This window comes from Pan troglodytes, chromosome 13, assembly GCF_028858775.2.
Source record: "Pan troglodytes isolate AG18354 chromosome 13, NHGRI_mPanTro3-v2.0_pri, whole genome shotgun sequence".
In the NCBI taxonomy this organism is placed as follows: domain Eukaryota; kingdom Metazoa; phylum Chordata; class Mammalia; order Primates; family Hominidae; genus Pan; species Pan troglodytes.
In genome coordinates, this window is record NC_072411.2 from 32180216 (window position 1) to 32190492 (window position 10277).

A 10277-nucleotide genomic window follows, 5' to 3' on the forward strand; every position below is an offset into this window, starting at 1 on the left:
TAATAAAACATTAGAACTCAAGTGATGCTGATGATGACAGGAAATGTGAATTAGTTGAGTAGTTGGGACGGAAATCACATGGCCCGCAAAGCTGAGAATATTATCTGGCCCTTTACAGAAGTTTGCCAACTACTGAAATAGAGGACCAGAAAAATGTCTTCTGATATAAAACACCTAAACATGTTAAGCCTGGTGCAGTGGCTCACCCCTGTAATCCCAGCACTTTGGGAGGCCAAAGTAGCTGAATCCTCCCACCTCAGCCTCCCAAGTAGTTCCATATCAGCCTGGACAACATGGTGAAACCCTGTCTATACTAAAAATACACAAATTAGCTGAGCATGGTGGCAGTTGCCTGTAATCCCAGCTACTTGGGAGGATGAGGCAGGAGAATGGTTTGAATCCAGGAGGCAGAGGCTGCAGTGAGCCGAGATCACACCACTGCACTCCAGACTGAGCAACAGAGTGAAACTCTGTCTGAAAAAAAAAAAAAGATAAAATATGTTTTTTATAAAATAGTTTTAATGCATAGCTGAACTTGAGGCAAAATAAGGAAATTCCTAAGTGTCCCGAAATGACAGGAAGGTACACACCTATACACAAACAGAGTGAGAGAAGTTGAACAAGCACACACAAATATGACAAATGTATATTGAGAGCCAAATATATGTCAGGTACATATTGCTCTGTGCCTGGGGAGCAGGGACAATAAGGTAGAAAACAAAACAGACATGGGATTAACCTCATAGATCTTAAAGTCCAGTGAGGTAGGCAACTTCTATAAGAAATAAATGTATATTAAATATTTTGAAAAGTACTGTGAAGAAAAAGAGCAAGACGCTTTGAAAGAGAGTAACAAGTGACACCTGCTTTAGGATTAGGTGCCTTGAAAAGGACTCCAGAAATAGTGCCACTGGAACTCAGGAGGAGTTAATGTGTTCACGGAAATGGGAGAGAGCATTTCTTTTAGGTAGATGCCTAGGCTCTGCCAACTTTGCTTGATTCTATCTGACTCTATTAGACAAGTTATAGAAGTATAATAATGCCTTTGCTACAAAACCAGAAATGGATAAATACTTAAGAAGAAATTTTCACATCTCGTCAAATGTGCGTTTTGATGCTATAGTAATTGTTCCAATTTAAAACATTGATTTTTACATATTTTCTTCTTTCCTTTTTTTTTTTTTTTGAGACCTGTTCTCACTCCGTTTCCCAGATTGGAGTGCAGTTCTCAATCAGCTCACTGTAACCTCAAATTCTTGGGTTCAAGGGATTCTCTTGTCTCAGCCTCCTGAGTTGCTGGGAATATAGGCACACACAGCTACAGCTGGCTAGTTTTCATATTTTTTGTAGAGATGGGGTCTCGCAAAGATGGGGTCTCACCAGCATCTTGCTGATGCCGGTCTTGAACTTGTGGTCTCAAGCAATCCTTCTGCCTCAGCCTCTTGAAAGTGCTAGGATTACAAGTGTGAGCCACCACACCTGGTTTATACATATTTCAATAGTTTTAATATAACAGCAAAGTCCATTTGAGGCAGAGGACAGACTTTTTAAAAAAAATTATAGTAACATCTGTCTTGCTCTTACCACCAAGGCTGGAGGGCAGTGCATGACCATGGTTCACTGCAGCCTCAACCTCCTGGGCTCATGTGATCCTCCTACTTCAGTCTCCCAAGTAGCTGGGACCACAGGTGTGTGACACCATGCCCGGCTAATTTTTTTTTTTTTTTTTTTTTTGTAGACATGGTGGTCTCACTGCGTTGTACAGGCTAGTCTTGAACTCCTGGTTTTAAGCAATTTTCTGGTCTCAGCCTCACAAAGTGCTGGGATTACAAGTATGAGCCACCACACCTGGCTAGAGAACAGACTTTTAATAACAAAAGAAAAGTCCTTTTTATTCTAAGGTTGACTTTAGGAGCCTGTTTAAAGGCGGGTAGATGAAACTGCTTACAGAAAGCTAGCTTTGTGTGCTGAACTTGATACTATTAGAGGTTTCTTGAAAGATCTGGGAAAAAAGGTTTAAAATTGCAACTGGAAGATGTTTGCTAGACTAGAAATGGAGAGTCCCAAGCACTCAGGAATTCAGCAAATGGCTGCTGGTTAGGTTTTTGTTTTTATTTTTTGGGTTTAAGATACCCTCAAACTCTAGTTATTTCTGAATTGAAGATGACCAATTGATGGATATGTTTGTATTAGTAAAATCAAAAGCTTATTAGTTTATATTTCACGTTAACAAAACCCATAAAGAAATTATTCTTTGCCTTTGTAACCCATATGTCAGCTTGGATATCCCTGCCCTTTAATAAAATGTAATTAATGAATTCTCCAAGAATTGTTGAGGATTCTCAGGTGGCTAATTGTTCATGGTCATCTCTGCTGTTGCTGGGGATGGATCTGTTTTGTTTATGAATCATTTTCATTTCACATAGACTCCATAACAAGTCGATCCAGACCAGGTAAAGGCCTCATTCTTCATTTGTCATAAATTTAAGATCAAACAACAAAAAGAGAAAACACGTGCCTAGGCCTGCCTAACACTCATAGGACCTGCCTTTACCTACCACACATGGACACCCAATCTTTCAATGCGTCATCCTCTACCCTGTTAACTGAAGTTTTCTGTGTTTATTTTTCTCATCTTTTAAATCTTCCATTTACTGTAATTTAGGAGAAAATGAGGTCACTGAGTTAATTCATTTTGCTGAGTTTAGTACACAAATTCTAGGCAACGTTTCACAGACCTGGGTCTTTCATGGTGTAATAAATGTGGGCTTTTGCAAACTGTTTTCCTCTTTTTGGTCTCACAGCTATGTTTTGGATGATTAAAGTTGCTAAAGGTCTAAACACTTACTAATAGGTTTTGTTCTTACATCTGCACTGGGTGGTAGCATAGGGCAGTAGAAAGAACACTGGAGCTCTAGATACTACCGTCTCCTCAATCAGAGAAGTAGAGCTTGGTTGAGAGACCATAGCCTAGTTAGCTAACCCATATGAGTCTTGTTTTTAGTATGCGTAAAGTGGATCTGATAATAATAGCTATTTCACGGGGATTTGCAAAAATCAAATGTAATCCTATGTATAAAATAATGTCTCATATTCTGCAATACAAATATTAGTTTTGTTATCAGTAACCTCTCATTTCTTTTACCCAGGTATGTTCTTTTGTTCACTATCCCTAAGAAAGACTCTACATTGCCTGTATCAGTTTCACACTCTTATCAAGGATGTATACATTCCTACATTTTCTTTTCTACAGTTAGTCATTTCATTAGAAAGACTTTTAAGTATTCACATTTATATTATAACACTTAATTTGAAAAAAGCTTTTTGCAAGAAAGGAGAGTATAATCAGAAATTCATCTATAAAGTCCTAGGTTTCAGCAGCCTGTGCCACATGTGTTCACAGTCACTCTCCATTCTGCATGAGTTGTACTAATGTGGGAGCTGAAGGAGATAAACCCCCCAAATCAGTAGCTTAATACAAATGAAATGTGATTGTCAATCACAGTAGTTCTAATTGGTAGAAGGCGTTGCACTCCACAGTCACTTAAGGATCCATGCTGATGGAAGGTTGCCATCTTCTGCACATGGCTTCTAAGTCATCCAACTCTCTGGATGACAATATCCAGCTGCCAATGGGGTAAAAGGGGCACTGACATCATGTGGAAGGATTTTATGGTCCAGGTCCAGCAGTGCCTATCACATCTGCCCATATTCCACCCTGAGAAGTGTCACTGGGCTACATCTAAGTACAAGGATGGCTGGAAAATACATAGCTGTGTGCCCGGGAAGAAAGGAAAATAGGATTGTTGAACAACTAATGAGGTTCTGCCATGGCCTTCTTTTTAGGTCACCAGATGTCTGCCTTCCTGTCTTTCCCACACATACAAGACACTCATTCCTACCCAAGGGTCTCATACCATTATTGCATCCAGTTCAAAGTCCAAGGTCCAAAGTCCAAAGGGGAATAGACTGTACTCTGTATCAGATTCTGATATGTAAGCTTATGGTTTTGCATTCTTGAATAAAAAGGCCAATTTTCTGCCTCCCATGTAGACGTAAAAATATCTCTGTTCTACCTCTTGTCATGGTAGAACAGTGAAAAGACCACCATAATTGAAGAAAAAAATAAAATTAAATAAAGAAACCTGCTATGCAAGAAAGAAGACAGACAGGCAAGCAGCAGTCCCTAGATTATAACCATAAGGAAATCCAGAGTAGCAAGTAGTGAGAAGCTCCCTACACAGGGCATGGGGAAATTCCTTAAGTAGCCCCTGAATCTACTCTCTGGGAGGAACCCTCTTTTCCATCATTTTTGGTGGTGGCTCCATCCTCTGGAAGGTTCTTATTTCTTATTCCCTGGCTGTCACCTCTGAACTGGCTGTTAAGGAGTGTGCTTTTCTTGAGGTCTTTGGCTTTATAACTCATTCTGCAAGAGTAAAGGTGAAAACCAATGAGTGTTGTATGCCGATCTGTCCTGCAGACTCTGGCCAAGTGATGAATGAAAGGAGTTTGCTGACACAGGTATTTTTCCTGACAGTGCGATTAGGGGACTGCACCACTCAGTGCTTCTGATGAGAGAGTGCAGCAGCTGAAAGGAGTGCAGCCCCCCTAAGCTGGCCCCGCTTGCATTTATTTAGTACAGATTTAATGACAAGGGCTTGGAGCAAACACAATTTGTGGGTAATTAACATTGTCAACTCCCCGAGTATTATTAACTTTAATAACCACATGAATGATCAAAGCGTGGTTTCCAGAGATATAAGTAGAACAATTTATCTAGATAAGTTTCTTTACATTCCGTTGTTATCTAACCCTTGCTCTTAAGAGAATTTAACTGCCTTCAGCTAAATTCTCTTTTGAAGCTTTTGCAAAATCTCCCATTCTTCCAAGAAGGTTTGTGTCTTTCCCTATAACCTTTTCTTACAACTTTTCCCACCACCCTGACCAAACTCCTACAGTTTTAGGTTTAAGGTCAGTCATTTGCTGGCTCTGGGGCTGTGGAAGAAAAACTAAATCCCTCAGTTCATGCACACAGTGTGACAGCTTGGCATAAGTAAAAGACATGAACAAAAGGATTAATGAAGGAGTGAAAGAAGGAAGGAGTGTGCATTAGGCACAACATCATCTAAAAACTAAAAAAACTGGAATGCATTAAACTCATTCATTCAACAAGTATTGGTTGAGTGCCTACTAAGTGTCAAGTGCTGGGCCCGATGTGGGGGATACAGTGGAGGATACAGTGGCAACACATGGAAAGTAAAGGCAGTGAAAAGGCCATGGATTTAAAAATTAGAGGAAAAAAAGGGGTAATACATTTGTTATTGGTTTTAGCAAATCCAAAAAATGTGAGAAAATAGTGCAGCATTTGCCAAATCTACAACTCTTTCACCCTCACTGAGTCTCAAATTAAGAATGCACAAAAGCAGAATTACTAGGAAATCAAAAGTTTTATGGGTGTATTCCCTTAAGTAATAGCACTATACTGCAAAATTGGTGGAGTTTGCCTGCACATTTGAAATAACCAACCTGCACCTTTACCCCCTCCCCCAGATTCTAACCAAATAAAGTATGAAATTAGGCAGAACTCGCCATGCTACACCAACTTACCAGGAATGAAGTTGATGCTGATTGGAAAAGTGTCAAGCAATAAAGAAGAGTTTGGATTTATCTTAAACATTATCTTCATGTCACTTGAGACTTTAATCTCAGCCAAATCTACTTCCAAAACCAATCTCTTGTGCAATGATCTTGTCTGGGTCCAGGCCAAGGCTTACTTCTATTGCATAGCTACTCTCACCCTTCTTGATTTTTACTCTGAAGAACTTTCCTATCTGGGTTAGAGTTTCTTCTGCTAGGCATCAGATTCTGCAAATATTTATTATCTCATGTTAATCAACACCCCCTCTAGATTCTGCTATTTAACTTTAACTATTTTGACATAAACAGAGTGATTTAAAGGCAGTTGTAACTTGTTTCTAAGTAGGGCCTGGTATAGCTTTTAAGCAATGTATCTCTCCAGTCACACACAATAATGAATGGATTCTAGCTTACCCTAAGTACTACCATGTTCCTGAAGGTAAATAAACCATGTCAGCTCTGTGAGGCTTAGGAATTTTTCTTTAAAATGTAGCAACCAAAAATGTTACCAGTTTTCCTTTGATTACTACTATATTGCCCAGGAAGTGTGATCAAAAGACATCTGTTTTATGTGTCAAAATTCATACATCTGCTTCATTCACTTCCTTTTATGGTATCACCTCTGACTTCCAGTTTCCCTGCTGTCAGAGAGAAACAATTAAATGGGAGATGCTTTGGACAACAGGATTTTTAAAAATCCAGTGGCCACAGAGAGTTGGAACTGAAGAATCAGAAGAGAGGATTAATTTTCTTTCCTCTTACCAAGTTTCTTAAGTATTTTCAGAACTCTTAAAGGGACCTATCAATAGCAGGGAAAGTGTCTGAATTAATGGCAGGATTCTTGAGGACTTTCTCACAAAGATAATTAAGGTGGCACTCTAAGAAAACTACCAAAGACATCACAAATAATGTATAGATATTTTTATTGTAGTATTACTTATGGTAAACTTGGATCCAATTTGAATGTTCCACAATAGAGGAATGATTCATTCAACAACAATACATACAAGTGTTAGAAAAGTGTTCAGGCATTAAAAATCATGTTTTATCAAATAGTAAATGACACAAAAAGGCTTGTAATATATTCAATGCAAAACCATATTCAGTATAATCTCAACTCTTAGCCCTAAATGTTCATATGATCTTGGATTAATATTTTTTTTTTACATTTTCAAATTTTCAAATTAGAAGTATGATTATTCTACTTCTATGGTGTGGAAAAAATTACCCTCTGAAAAAGTGAAAAAGTAAGAACAGTCATCTTCTACTTTCCACATTTTCCAAATACAATGAACACATTACACTTTTACAGTGGAAGAAAAGAAACACCTATCTTTTAAAATAGTAAATAAATCAGAATAAGAAATTCATCATGAATTTACAAAATTATGTCATCAAGTATAAGTTCAGTTCATGTTTAGTTTTGAAACTGTTTATCAAAATTAAATAGTTTGACTTATTTTTATTAGAAATACAATTCTAAGTATTCAACATTGCTTTTTAAAAAATTATCTTCTAGTTTTTCACAAAATCTGAGGAGCTGCTACTGAAATCCCACCAGATCTCATGTATTTAAATGTGAACATGCTCACCACAGACCAAGGACATTCAACCTTTCAATCCCCAGGATTTCCAAGCCAGGGGTTTCATCTCTTACTTATGGAAAATTTGTCCATTTAATTGTGAACCAATCAGCTTTTCATTGTGTCAAAATCAAATCTAGATAGTGAAATTGGTATTTTATCTTTATTGTTATCTTAAATATATCTTGGCTTAAAGAGACATAAGTGGCTCTTCCCCACTATACCAGATAATGAGTTGCAAATAAATCATTCAGTAGTAAAGTTCAAAGAAAGCTTGAAAGCATTTTGAATTTCCTAGTGTCTTACAGACTTGTTTCTTTTTACAACAACCATGTCCCATGTATATCTATTTAGGACCTTAAGTTGTTAATAATCTACTCTGAATAATTCCTTAAGAAAACATTAAGAGGACAATGTCTATACCTGGGAAATAAAACCCAAAGTAGTAGAAATTTTATTAAAAATCATGTAGTTAATTAAGAATCATTGTGAGCTTAGACACTGAAAAATGTGTCACTGAAAGAATACCAAAAATGGTCAGCCTTTTCCTCTTAAGTTATATTAAGGTATATATTATAAGCACTTAGTACGTAACAGAAGAGTTAGAATGAGATTGTACCAGGTTCAGAATTCCTCATCCGAGAAGATCAGACAAAATTCAAGGTTTTTAGAGAGGGACTACCCTGAATGATGTCACCAGTAAGTGAGTTTATAAACAAAGACAGAGCTTGGCAGGTTGCACTGGATACTTCAAACCAGTTTCTCTGGAAAAATTTGAGTTACTCAATAAACCCTCAGTTTTCCTGAGGTAAATCAACTTTGAAATACAATGGAGAACTCTGGGTGATAAATCACGCCAGGTTACACACTGGGACTGCAGTTCACAGAACATGATTAGATTTAAGACAATAGAAGATAGGAACATTTTTTGAACTAGTTTATTGAATCCTTTTGAGAATATCACTGTTTGGCAGTTCCTAGAAAGCTTAGACAAAGTAATCTTCAAGAGGCAAACAAATTAACTTTGAACTAAAAAAAACAAAAACAAACAACCAAAAACTTTGAATTAGAGAACATCTGCAAAGAAAAGCCCAACAATCTGACATGTTGATTATTATTTTTTAACATTGCAGAAATACAAAGATGATTTTACTGTTCAGACCTTTACACATCGCACAACAGAAAAATCCTTCAGTTGACTAGTTTCCGTAAACCTTGTAGCATTATGGCAAAACAAGAGTCATCTGTGAAATACACAAATGTTTTGTACTGAGGGATATTTTCACATAACACAGGAGATGATAAACTTAAATTTAGACCCCCTCAATCTCATCGTCACACTGATTATACTGTAAGCAGTGATTGGGGTGCACACATTGCATGTTTTGAAGGTATGGATGTGGCAATTCTAACGTATCTTAACATTTTTTCTGAAAAGCTAAGGTTTTGTTATTGAACTACTATTAGAAGTTGAATGTGATCCTCTTCCAATGTCTGGCATTGCCTTCCTGTGGAATTAACATTCTGTGTGATTTAGAGTACGTGTCCTGACTTTCTCAATGCTCATAAATACCTTATCTGTAGGAAACTTTCTTTAAGGGAAAAGCAGCTTTAGCCTGTCTCCAGTATATGGCCCTGACTTGCTTATACATGTAATCTATTATGAAGGAAAAAGAGCCATCCTCACAAATCTATAAGATTAAAACTCCTAGCACAAACACAGCTTGAATCAGTGCTTCTGTAGCTTCTTTCAGCAAAGGGACCATCACCAGCACTGTGGCTACAACATATGCCTTGCCATCAGATACAAGAGTTAGGCTTCATATCCACGTCCTGTGCAATAAAAAAGGTTTAAATCTGAATGGAACATCCATAGAACTAGCTCACAGACAACTCAGAAGCAGGAACACTTTGGTCTGTGTTCAAGTAAAATGAAGGTTGAGATTTCTTTATGCAGCAGCAGAAGTAGGATTCTGTATCTCTCTTTGGAGTCAAGTTGGTCTTTGAAAGAAAACCAATTTGCTTTTAAGAGGTTCTAATCTAGTAGGATACCAGATGATGGCAAGTGTGTTTAAACCAAGTATAGACTAAGGGACTGGTACATTGAAAAACTACCTTCTGTTTCAGCAGAGGTTAATCAGGGTGTCAGCAATGCTGTTGTTACTACTAAGGTCACCAAGGACCTAGACCAAGAAGTTCCATCCAGCAACACCTTATTACAGTGTACAGAGGTCAACAGTAAGAGGTAAAAGAAAAAGATAACCTTTTATCAGACTTTTACATTACATTGCTAATTTTTATTACAGAATATTTTTCATTCTTTTATTTTGATCCACTGATATTTATTTCTGATTCTGACTCTGCCTACTGTTATTCACCCTACTTGTTAATTCTAATCTATTCTTTTTATTTGTAAAAGCATAACTTTTCTGAGGCATAGTTGTGTGTGTATATGTGTATTTAACCTATTCTAGAAACAGTAGAAGAGATAGTAGAAGAGAAATAGTAGAAGAGATCGAGATTACAGATTATAATAGAATGTAAAGAGTTTTATACAGTTAATACCTGAGAGTCTGCACAGTGGGGAACTCTGAAGTAATATGTAAGGTGTCAAGAACAAGCAGGTCAGGACTGTGGCACTCAAAGGGCAGGTAACCAGCTTTTCAGTAACATTTTTAAGTAACAGTTTCACAGATCCTCAGATAATGCCAGGGAGTAAAACACAGATCTCAAAATCCATACAGCAGATTTCTGGTTTCCAAATTTGTGGGATATAGTACTTAATACAGTATTTGAAACTCTGCAATTGCTATGGAAGAGACATTCTGGAGAGTTATGTATTATCCAAAAATAAATTTTTCAGAAGCAAGAAATTTTAAAATAAGAAACCAACCAAAAAGAATGGCCAACCTTTAAACTTTTTTTCCATTAATAAGGAGCTACATAGTCTGCTGGTGAAGAACTTGATAGAAATTGACTGTTTTCACTTAGTGGGCTGATCCTCTTGTATCTGTGTCAGATAAAATCATAGCACTTATTATTTGTTACCATGGATAC